Genomic DNA, 12,784 nt, shown 5'->3' with positions numbered 1-12,784 from the left:
GGGTCGCGGCAAAAAACAACATGCAAACGCCTTGGCTTATGTAGCGGCGGCGATCCCATGATCTGAGGTAAGAATAATAAAAGTAGGAAGGTTGGAGAAACCAAGCACCGAGGAGTCGGAAGGGGTATTCCAAACTATGGAGATGGAAGGGGGATGGATAGACCCTATCAAACATTTTTTATTCGGGAGAGAGGTGGCTGATAAAAAAGAGAAGCGAAGGTTGGAACAGACTTCCCAGAGATACACCTTGTTTTCCAGAGAGTTATATCGAAAAAATTTCAATAGGCCCTTACTGAAATGCCTCGGGCTGAAGTTGGCACAGAAATTCTCGGCAGAACTACATGAGGCAGACTGTGGGAGCCATTCAGCTGGAAGAACCACAACACATTGGCTTTTGACTTGGGTACTTTTGGCCTCATATGAAAAGGGATGCGGTGGAGTTTGCTAAGAAATGCAAAAAATGTCAAAGGTTCTCCCAGTTGATATTCGCACCTGCCGAACCGTTGCATAACGTGTAAAGTCCGTGGCCTTTTGCCATGTGGGCCATGGATATAGTAGGGTTGTTGCCCATGGCAAGTGGCAAGAGGAGATTCATATTAGTGGCCACCGATTATTTCACTAAGTGGATAGAAGCCGTGCCATGCAGCAGGTGAAGGAGGAGCAGGTGATTAAATTCGTGGGAAAATATCATATGCAGATTTGGACTGCCTCATTCTATCATAGCGGACAATGGAACGCAGTTCACGGGATCAAAAGTGAAAGCCTTCTTGCAAGCATACAAGGTGAAGCAGGGATTCTCCACCCCCTACAATCCAGAGGGCAACGGACAGGCTAAGTCAACAAACAAGACCATAATGAACAATCTCAAGAGAAAGCTGGAAGACAGAAAAGGGGCATGAGCCGATGAGGTGAATCATGTCCTCGGGGCGTATCATATTATACTACGGACATCCACTCGAGAAACCCCTTTCTCACTAGCTTACGGCATAGAGGCAGTGATTCCGTCAGAGATGGTGGCATCCACAACCCGAACTAAGGTTTGAACTGGGGCATACTATCAAGGGATTTGAATTTAGCAGAAGAGAGATGAGACACTGCACGTATCAGATTAGAGGAGTACCACAGGCATTTGCAAAGACAATATAACAAGAGAGTGAAGTCGCATCAATTCCAAGTTGGAGATTCCGTGCTCCGCAGAGTGACTCCTAGCACCAGGAGAGAGAATGACAAAAAGTTGGGTCCAAATTGTAAAATGACATATACGGTGGTGGATAAAGGAGGGGACGGAACCTACAAGCTACAAATGGTTGGAGGAAAAATGATAGAGCGGCCATGGAATGTGAGATTGTTGAAAAAAATTTACACTTAAATGTAATGCAAGTGTAGTATGAGAGACTGGAGCTGTTTGCAAAATAAATAATAGAATGACACTTTTGAGAGGGTAATACTGCGAGTAATGAAAGGCTTCACGGCCGACTAAAGGTAGCGGGGGGACGAGCCCTTCGCGAACATGAGGTCCAAATCAAACTTGGGGGCAAGATGAGTTCCCCCCCCCCTACAGGCACCACTACCGACTAAAGACAGCGGAGGGGACGAGCCGCTTCGCGGACATGAGGTCCAAATTAAACTTGGGGCAAAGTGAGCTGCCCTAAAAGGCTTTGCAGCCGATCAAAGAGAGCAGGGACATAGAGAGTGGTCCCCGGAGCTTAGAGACAAGGGGGACGCCATACAATGAGAAAAGTAAGGAGATAGGGAAATACATTAAAATACAAAGAAAGATCACGCAAATACTAGGGCAAGGGGCACCATATGCCAAACGATCCAGAGAAGTATCTATGTTACAAGGGCAAATAGCAGGTATTAAGTACCAATGCGAGTGATTGTAGAGCAAACAACCTATGTTAAAAGAGCAAACAACACATATTAAAGGTGTATAGGGTAGATACTACCACACATCATAGAGGCAATTTTGGGCAAATACGAACGAAGTAAAAGAGCAAATAACAAATCTAAAATACAGAGTATCAAGAATAAAATAGGATTACATAGAGTTCAATAAAAAAACAAAAGATCCGGGTTCTTCCACACTCAAACATTTTCATTAATAACTTCGTCCGCGGCCTCTTCAATAGCGGCGTTAGCAGCAACTTCGATAACCACGGCCACCCGTTCAATAGCGGTGTCAGAGACCGCAACTTCACTGGCCGACACGGGGACCGAGAGTCTTTGGAATAAGAGCGACCGCGGCCTCGTCGACAAAGGCGGGCTTAAAGAAGTAGGCGTCCCTCTTGGGTAAAAGCGAGGCGTGTTCAGCGGCGGGGAGCGAGAAGAAAGCAAATATAAAAATCAAGGATGGTGGTTACCTTCTCCCGGTTGGTATAGAAAGGAAGTCCTATGTTGTTCAAACGAGCCCCCTTCCGCAAGATAAGCGATATCCTTGGGAAGGTGTGAGCCGTAGAAGCGAGCGAGAGGCCACAAGCTGCGTTCTCGAGCCGAGTCACTAATGTTGGCGTCGCGGGGCGCGGACTTTGAAGGTGGGCGAAGGCCGGGAGGTCCGCGGACCCCTTCCCAGATGTAGTCGCCAGCTCTTTGCCAGGGCAATGGGCTTGGCGGGGATTAGGGGCAAGGACGGCGGCATCAGGAGCGGCAAAAGTTGAAGTTAGCTCCTCGGACACAGAAGTCTGCGGTTGTTTGCGGGCAGCTCAAGCGGAGGAGCAATTGTTGTGGTAGGGGGGACCTTCGTCACTTCATCATCATCGGAGTCACGGTCAAACAACTTCCTCTTGGAAATGTCCATATCAGAGTGTGGAGATTCCGTGGAGGTAGAGTGAGGGGATAGATATTGATCCTCCCAAGTGACGATAGATTTGTAAGGAGGGCGGCTGGAGCAGAAAGGGATGTGGGAGATGGTTGGGTAGATCTACGGACAACAACCTTTCTAGAGGGGCCTTTCTTGGGCTGAGTTCTTTTCTCAGGCGGGGGAGAGGCCTGAGGTTTTCTCTCCTTAGGGGGAGGAGGATGGTAATATGGGGCGGTATATCCGCCAATAGTTTGGAGTTGTGAGTCAGACAGCAGTGGAGTGCTAGTGGAGGGGTCTACGCCTAGGACTGCATGTTGAGACCTTGAAAAGGTCCTAGTTGTGATTTGGAAAATGGTGGAAGTTACGCCGGCGTAGATGTGCGACTTTGAGTCAGTTCTCCAACCTGCACAAAGAAATGACAACATTACACTTCATAAAGCAGACTGTGCATACAAAAGGAAAAATGAAAAGGGGACTCACCACTGGGCAAGAAGGCAAGATGATTAAGAGTCAATTCGCATGGGAGATCTGCTCGGATAGAAAATTCCCAGAAATATATAGTGGATAATAGTGCCATGTCTTGTCTGAGGTTGTGATACGAAGGACAAATGATTGTTTATGAGGACGGACGCTAAAAGAGTGATAAGCCACGCTAACATCTTTGGTGCTCTTCTTTATATAATAGTGAGCAACTATGTCGCGACATGAGATTTTGGGTACCCCGGACTTATTGTAATAGTTCGCGGCGACATGAGATGGAAGTGGTTACACACCTCGACATCCAGAAGCGACAATGGGAAGCGGAGACCAGAGATGATTTGTCCAACCGTTGCTACTAGACACCCCGGCTGGTAGGGAACTAAGTGAGAGAAATAGGTGTGTCGGGCACATGTTCTAATACGACATCAGCAGGGATGCCGTAGGTGGCCTTAACCGCCTCTAGATTAGGTCTACGACTTCGAGGCGGTGGTGGAAGAAGGGTAATGGGCCGCCCCGACGTGGAGGGGGCCGCGGAGGGATCAATGGGTGAGGGAGACGCCACCATATTAGATCGGGAAGATGAAGAGGCACATGAATGGGATTCCGACATCAGAAATGGGGGCAGAAAAAGAAAGCGCATGATTTAAAAAAGGCAGAGAGAAAATGAAACACATCAAAGATAGTGAAAGAAAAGAGAGAAAGAGAGGAACCAACCTGAAAGGGAAAGTCGGTTTGGACCAAGGGCACCGGAATGCTTGCAGCGAGAAGAAGACCAGTGAGCAACAACACCACCAACCAGAGAAGGAAGGGAAGCAAAAAGGGGAGTAAGGAGGAGTAAGAAACGCGAAAGGGAGAGAGAGTGAGCAAATGAAGGGGAAAGAAGATTGAGCGGGGTTTAATAGGATGGAAGGGGAAAATAGTAAATGGGATGAGCGGAAATCGAGGGGCCACCAAAAGGAACCAGCAGAAAGGTGACGCGTGGATGCACGGAAAACGACGAGACCCTGACACTAATGAACGTGACTAACACATGAAACCAATCACACATGCTAAGGGATGGGTCGCAGCATAGAGAAAGAGGCAAAGGAGAAATTCTCGACCCCCCGATCTTACCCATTATTGCGGGGACTCGAGAGGGGGCATCTGTGGTGGTAGAATCCGGGGTATAGAGATTAGGGCTGTCAACGGGCCGGATTCGAGCCGGATCTAGGTATGTCCAGGCCTGGTCCGGCCTAATTCTTTTCGGACCTAAGGCTGATCGGGCCTAGCCCATGTCCGAAATATACTAATTGATTTCTAAAAAATTCTTTGTTGGTCATGGGAATCGAACCTCGGTCTCATGCATGGCAACTAGAAAGTTATCCAATAGACTACACATTCTATTTGTTCTAACTTTGTTTAACCTAAACTAATACTCGTAAAGCTTAAAAACAAATAAAAAATACAACTACAAGTATCAAAATGTCGGGCCAGGCCACTAACGGACCGGACATAGTTGTGTCCAGAATTGGCCCATTAAGACTATCGGGCCTAATTTTAAGTCTAAGTCCCTATATTATCGGTTCGGATCCAATCGGGCTTTGGGCCTAGCCCGGCCCATTGACAGCCCTATAGAAGATCATTGGTAGGATGAGCCTGATGCAAGATACGCGGCGAACTCACATGGTACAAGATCATTCCGCGGACTCGTAGGTACGCTGCGGAGACACTTACACGTGGGGAAAGTGAGATCGAGAGATGAGGGGACAGGTGGACGACTAAGATGAAAGGAGACGGGGGTATAAAGAGAAAAGAAGAGAAGAGAAGAAGAGGCCGAAAATTCATTAGGGAAGGGAGAAAAAGACCTAGAGTGAAGAGAGAAGAGTAAGGAAAAGTGTGATACAACAGTTTTAGCAATTCTTTTGCTGAATCTGTAGGTATAAAATTATTGTTGATTATTATTTGTTAATGCAAATACGTATAAATTTCATAATTGTGATGAGATTTAAGCTGGTTGCAAAGCTAAACTTGTAGGTGTTAAGTTTGAGTTAGCTTCGGTGTAATAGGTTAGGTTAGTTAGGTTTCACATATTTTGAGAAAATCTACACGGTGTTTCTTGTCTCGTCTCAGAACTTATCCTCGTATTGTGTGTGTGTGTGCGGGTTGGGTTGAGGGGTTTCCTATTTGGTATTTCATTGTGCCAAATTAACAATTCTAGATCCAGTATATTAGTATAATCAGAATTTCTTAAATTGTTATTTACAATTTTATTAGTGAAGCATTTTTTGGAAAGGTCTAGAAGTCTGTATTCTTTTGTGTTTTAATAGCTTTTAGGTAATAGATGCCTCGGAAGCGAAAGTAAATGTTCACAAGGGCTTCTTAATTAGTTTAACCTGGAATTCTCTATATATAGAGAACTTTTAGAACAAATTTTGTATTTGACCTGTTATTGATTGCTTTGAGTTATTACGCTTTTGAGAGTCGTGTTGAGCTTTTATTCTTGAGAGTTTTGTGAGTCGATATTCTTCTTTATTACCAAGTTGTAGTATTGCTTTCTATTTAAAGACTCAATGGCTTGATGTGTCATCAGCCTTACATGTAACTTGACCACATTTATTTGTCATGAATAAGATAATCTAGTTTCTTAGCGCTTTGAGCTGTTGTATGGGAGCGAAACAACAACTAACGAGCATACTTCAGCAGACTCCACTTTAGAATCACAATTGGACCCTCTTATACCCTAAACAATGAAAAGGAGGCATCCATATGCCAAGGATGGTTAGGTTGATTGAATCTGTTTTTGAATTGATATGTTGTCCAAACATAACCTGTAGGCTATGAAGCACCGATACGTCCCTAAGGGTGAAGTATCCGTGTCCAATACGTGTCCGACATAAATTCCCCCCGATACGCGTCCGATACGTGTCGGATACGCGATTTGGAGTATCCGATTTTATAATTAATTTTTTAATTTCCGACACGCAGGGGACACGCGGGGGACAGTAATCTCGCACATACAAGAAATTTTTTTGGAACTTCAACAAAAAAAAACAAGTGAAATAAAATCCAAATTAAGAAGAGATGTAAGAGAAGAAAGATGAAGTGAATCCAAGTTATACATGTAAGTTGCTGCTTAATGTGTTTGAATTGGTCATTTTATGAAGTAGAATTGCCATTTTAATTTGAATTTGGTGAAAAATGCTCAATTATATATATATATATATATATATATTATTCAAACGTGTCCATCACGTATCCGTGTCGCGTATCAGTATCCGTGCTTCCTAGCCTGTAGGGAGGTGAATATGTTATTACACATTTGGCTCATTGGAATTTAATCTAGATGAATCAGTATACCTAGATTCTGATAAACATGGGGAAGCCAATTATATTACTCAATAATGTTATTTTTCTTCTGTTACAGTAAATGGGTTTATAATTATCAATGGAATCTTGGAACCTCTTGTTTAATCATCCATGAATCTCCTTCACCACCCTTGTCAAATCTTCTTATTCCCAACTTGATAGGTCTTTTTTCTCACTTATGACAAAAAATAAGGGTTTCTAATCCAGTTTTATGTGTGTGTTTATATCTAGAATGAAAATGTTTCTGTTTTGTATTACATTTAAATTATTTTTCTTTTGGTTTAGCGGGAAAACAAATTTTTTTTTCTAATTTTTTTAATTTAAAAATGTGTGAAGGTGAGATGTTTTATTATTAGCATACAGTTGCAAATGAGCGTTTATATCTGTCTATTGCTATAATATGTGTTCTATTTATGTAGGAAAAGGACAAGGATGTTGATGAAAGGAATGCTAAACTATTTAAGTGGAATATTGAACGCGATAATTACCTTTTAAAATGGCTAGTCGAGGAAGTGAAAAAGGGGAAAAAGATATATGGAACATCCAATAAGACTTTGCATTTGCAAGCAGCACTCGTTATTTCTGAACAATTTGGAACTATTTGCTCTACCAAAAATGTAATTGAGAGGTTGGAGGCCTACAAAAAATCTTATGCACTAATAAATAAATTGAAAGATGAAAGTGGATTGAGTTTGGCTACAATCCGAGTAGAAGCATCGAAAAAAAAGCGCAGTGTGGTAAGATGCATACAATATTATTTATTTGAACTGGTTCCTGAAGTTATGTTCTTTATTGTATTTTTATTTTTTTTAATCTTGAACTTGCAGTCTTTTCCGGGGAAGAGAAGGTGGTTGAAAAGAATCGTTGACATATATGATCAATTAGCTATTATCTGCAGTGAAAATCAAGATATAGATTTAGAGGCAGAACCAAGGGACGACAGAAGTAATGAAAGTGAGATATTGGGCAGGGTGACAGGCTTGAAAGAATGAACGAATCCACAGCTAAATCTAATGTTCCAATTCAAAAGCGTGTCTTGAATTCTGAATTTGGTAAATTCATCTGGTCTTTCATTTCTAGAGCATCGATGATCATATGAAACCACAATAGACATTCAGCCGAGACTAGTTACACGTTTAGTAGTGGAGTTGTATGTTTCAAGTTTATTGTCTTGCTCATAGGTGTTTTGTATATGGTAGCTTAACATTTATTGCAAATCTTTTGGTTGTGTATGTTGGAAATAAGGCTGGATAAACGCCCACCAGGATAAAGATAAACCACCAAGATAAGGATAACCACCAAGTATTAGGATGAGTGTAGGCCTCTATCCTATCTGATATTAGATGAGTATAGGAACTCTATCCTATCCAATATTGAGGAGGTGGGAGAGCTCTATAAATAGACCCCCCACCACTCACATATTGATCATCCCAACAAAGAAAAGCTCTCTCTCTTTTAATGGTGGCCTCTAACATTTTCTAAAGAAGAAGCTAGTAATTTGTGGAGATTCCATAAGTGGTAATCTCCCTAGTTATTGTCGGTTCTTGGTTCGTGAACAAAGGTTACTTCCCGTTTGTGGTTAGAACTTGACTCCAGCTAAGTTGAGAAGGAGAAGATCTTGAGTGTGTCAAGAACATCATTTTCTCCTATAGATCAAAGCTTGAAACTTCAAATTGAAAGCTGTGACCAAGGTACGATCTTACATTTCATTTATTTATTTTATGCATGTGATATAGTGTAATTATACATATCGTAGGAATTATGCATGAGATATCGGTAAAAACCCTACAGTGTATATACACGTCTATGGTATTTGGTATAATGTTAGCGTGAAATTTTTATTGATTGTTTATTTTTCTATTTTTATAATTATTTTATTTCATTTTTTTTTGTGTGATATATAGGGGAGGGATGTATCTATATGCGCACTGATGCACAATTGAACAAACAATGTACTAGCTTGCACAATTGAACAAACAATGTACATAACCCAGTTCTTGTATATGTGAAATCACCGACTTGGCCACAAAAGGAGGTCCAATTGACATATCTATACAAGATATATTTGCAAAACTAAAATGTGAAATCAAATAGAATGCATAACTACAAAATATGTTGACTCTCTGTGTAGCTCAATGCCACCTCCATGTGCAGCAGTACCTATCAAGATACAAAAGTATTGTACCATGTGGTCCTGCATAACGACAGAAAATACAAAGGAATGATCAACAATACCAACTATGATATGAAATTACAACTACAAATCAACTATTAATAATTATTTATTTACCATCCTAAATTGATAGAAAAAACAACTAGTACGTGCCTAAAATTGTATATCTATTTAATAAAAAGCTTGGTGTGGGGCCCACAGGGCCCCATTTAGTAGCTACTATTGTATTTCACAAATTGTGATATGGCAGATCCAAATTCTTATAGGGTATGTGCAGTTTAGAATGTTAATTTGAAAGAGTACTGAATCATTGTTGATTTAGTCAACAATGGCTGTTTTGTGGGCTGGACTTTTATCATTCGGTCAGTTGGGATTCTTTTGGGCCTAATTTGAACACAAGCTATATACTAGTTTTATATGTAGTTGTAGGCACTTTTTAATATTATGTATGTTTAATTGCGTATTTTTACGTCAAACTATGCATTTTTCTTTGGTCTAGTTCATTGTGCACGTTTTTGTGATTATAATGGTATAACTGCATGTATGTGTACGTTACTAGAAATTTCATGTGTTAATTTGAGTGGTTATATATTCTTGTAGGGACCTTGCATAAAACACACTTGAAAAGGTCCAAGTTCATGCCCAAAGTTGGAAGCAATTCAAAGTTCATATATATGACCAAAGTCAAGAAGTGAGGCATGATTTGCATAATGTGAATAGAGCATTATCTACATCAACTTGTTGGTTTCTATATGTGCAAAACATGGGTGAGATATTGAAGATAGAAAGAATTGTTGAATCAAAGAAAAATGCTAGTCCATTTTTGTGTGTTAAGTGTTGAAATATGGAAGGAAGCATTGTCACCAAATTCGGCGTTTTTTTTTCAAAAAAATGCGTTTAAACAGTTAAATTGGTAAGATGTCTTGTATTAGTTTAAAACCCGGGTTTTTCAAAATATCATGTTTTAAACTTAAAAAATGTTTAAAACCCGAGATTTTGAAAATCTCCCGTTTAAAACTTTTATTATTATTATTATTATTTATTTATTTATTTTTTATCTAAAAGAAAATGGGAGAAGAAAAAGGGGTGGCTTTGGAGTTTTCCTTTTTGGAGAGTGGGCATTAGATTGATTTATTGAGACAATTCTATTTTGCTTTAAACTATTAATACTTGGAAATTTTAAAGTTATTCACTTATTTATAGTACTTGATTATGTTATTATGGTTGGTAATTAGTAATATCTTATTTATGGTCGTGTTTTGGTACTGAATCTAAAACTTATAGTATTTGGATGAGTAATTGATAATTTAATACTTTTATGTATTTGAATTTTATTTCATTTGTATTATTATTATTTTTATTTTCTGTGCTTATTCTTTTTTCCACTCTTATAAAAAATCAAACTCTTTATCTATCGTATTCTTTATCATCGGTTTTTACCATTTTTTTTACGTATTATATGTTTTAAACCTATTTTTTATGCCCTGTATTTTTTTTCATTTTTTTTTTCCGTTTTTTTTCCGAGACGTTCTGTTTAAAATACGAACTAAACTTTTTTCAAGTACACTGTTTTAAACCTGTACCGTACTTGGTGACAATGGATGGAAGGAAGTTGCCCACTTTTAGCTTACTAGGTGTTTGACAAACTATGCAATGAGACATATGGGCCTATAAATTTGAATCCAACACTTGGAGGGATTTGGGGGCCGGGGTGGGGGTGGGGGAGGAATCTAAAAATTGAGAGAAGTTGTGTATCTAAAAATTAATGAAGAAATATTAACTTATTATTGTTTGTTCAATTATGAGTGGCTAATTCCCTTGTTGGAATTACTAATTTGAGATATAGCTAATTTGGTTAATGTCAGAGTTGGAAGTTAATTAATTAGAAAGAGATGCGATTAGTGATAAACACTCAAAACTGTATTATAAAACCCTGTAGAGACATAGTATGTTGGTTAATTATGTGGTTAATAATCATGAAATAATTGTATTTTCGTGCTTTTACAGGTTTTTGCACTCTACGTAAAAATAATGACAAAGCCAGTATTTAAACACGGAATAGTGTGTATGCATGAAATATTCTGATTTATCCAATGAAGCCTGACTAAAGCCCATGGACTCAAACAGGACATTTCAAGGTCAGAACAAGATTTACATGCCAACAAGCATCAAACTTCCGACACTCACAACTTCTGAACCTGGACTACAAATTCGGCAAGTGAACCATCAGAATGATCAGTGCGACGAGCTCTATCCAATGCCAGATTTTGCAGAAAATCAACTATCGAACCCGCCACTGGTCAGTGTACGTGGGCCCACTATACGGGCCCACAAGAATTGGCTCTCAATTATTGATCAAGCCAAGTTCAAGTCAAGCTCTCATTATGTGCATAAACCAAGCTCTCAAATCAAGTTTCATTATTGATCTAATGAAGACTTTTGTGCACATGTATTTAATTACATTTTTGCCTTGATTTGGAAATGGATAAGAAAGTAATAATTAGGGAGGATGGAAATTAAATGAGGTTGATGATTTCACGTGGGTGGAAAGGAAAACAATTCTTTGATATGATTAAGGAGTTAACACTTCACTCATGCATGTCTAGACTTACACTTAACTCCAAAAACTAGCTTTTGCTTCTACTCCATTTTTACAAATTCTTTATCTTATCTAAGAAAGTTTTAATTTATCTTTTCAGTTTTCTAGTTCTTGTAAGAATAACACTCGTATTAGTTCTCTCTATCTAATCTAATAAATCTTTTCTTCTAAGTGTAAATTAGGAATTCTTTCTTCTTTTCTTCTACTTTATATAAATTAGCCATTTGATTTCATAAATTTAGGATCATGAGCTAAAACCCTCCCTGGTGGAGGGTTAATGATGCTCATGTGAAGATCAAGCTCCGTTTTAGGAGGCCTAAATCATTGTTTAGATGTATAGGTTGTATTTTACATCCTGTCATAAAATGACAGTGATCAACCAAGTTTAGAGTCTGGAACTCTAGACAAGGTCGCGTGCGCGACCCCAGGTGACACTGGGGCTAGTCGCGCGGGTGAGCCTCTAGTAAAACTAGGCTTTGAAAATTGAACGACTGGTATAGAATGAAACCAAGAATTAAAAAGGTATTTTAGAGATGAAATATCAATTCAATTTCTCATGCTAGTAGGATGAATTTAGAGATAGGTGCATGTTGTTATGGATTTACGCTCTAATCCATTTTGGGTTTGTCTATGAACCCAAAACAGGTTAGAGACAATAGTGATGAAGTCTTCATAACTATGGAGCTAATATTACATGACTAGATTTAACTCTCCACCCCTTTTTCTCTCTATCTCTCTCTTGTATTAAGTAAATTGGAGTATTTAAGCTTTAGTAACTTTAAGTTCAAGCAACGTAGTAAGGTAGTAAAAATAAATCACAAACCAAATCCTTCTTACAAGTTCCCTAGAGAGTAGGTTCTAGTGAAGTAAAACCAAGTGTTCTAGTCTTTGGGTTTGGGACGAAATCCTTGCTCGAAGTATATTTCAACATGCATGTGAGCTAGGTACTTGAAAAGTTGTATTTGAGTGTGTGTTTGTTGAATTTCTTACATATATAAAAGTGCAAAGATCAAATGGCATCGTTGCCAGGGATTCGACATTAAATGGCGCTGCTGCCGGCCTAGAGACTCAAGGAACCTCACAAACAAGCTGGAACAACTCAAAGAGGAACGCTCCTCTCCTACCTTTTCATCTCTTTCAAAAAAAAAATTTGTTTACGTTCGTTTTTCACCGTTTCGCTACTGACTGTGTTACTGATTTTTTTTTTTTGGCCCATACAGGCACCTCTGAACCAGACCTGAAACAAGACCTACAACAACATATAAGCATGCTGTGCAAATTGGAGGTGCAACAGTCTTTTTAGGGAGTCACAGATGTGACAGTAGTAGTCGCTGACACGACTGTAGTCGCATGTGCCACAACCCGAGTCTTGTGGGCCACTGTTATG

The 12,784-nt window shown here is 39.5% G+C and overlaps 1 protein-coding gene across 30 annotated transcripts in view; it reads left to right on the top strand.

The window, feature by feature from the left end:
* LOC147510520 (uncharacterized) overlaps nt 1-11,477 on the top strand; it is a 40,525-nt gene extending 29,048 nt beyond the window's left edge. For 25 of the 30 annotated variants that reach the window (XR_015218907.1, XR_015218906.1, XR_015218903.1 and 22 more), the window contains 2 exons: nt 7,045-7,362; nt 7,453-7,855. The gene's annotated coding sequence lies outside the window, so the exon portion shown is untranslated. Of the gene's footprint in view, nt 1-6,244; nt 6,381-7,044; nt 7,363-7,452; nt 8,317-9,398; nt 9,566-10,805 lie in introns of those variants that run through there. The other 5 variants (XR_015218900.1, XR_015218899.1, XR_015218895.1 and 2 more) reach the window with 2 other exon arrangements.
* Nucleotides 11,478-12,784: the final 1,307 nt, after the last annotated feature.

The sequence above is a fragment of the Coptis chinensis genome, chromosome 3 (assembly GCF_015680905.1).
Source record: "Coptis chinensis isolate HL-2020 chromosome 3, ASM1568090v1, whole genome shotgun sequence".
Lineage (NCBI taxonomy): Eukaryota > Viridiplantae > Streptophyta > Magnoliopsida > Ranunculales > Ranunculaceae > Coptis > Coptis chinensis.
Note: the sequence above shows the minus strand (reverse complement) of the source record. Positions and strands in the feature narration are given on the sequence as shown.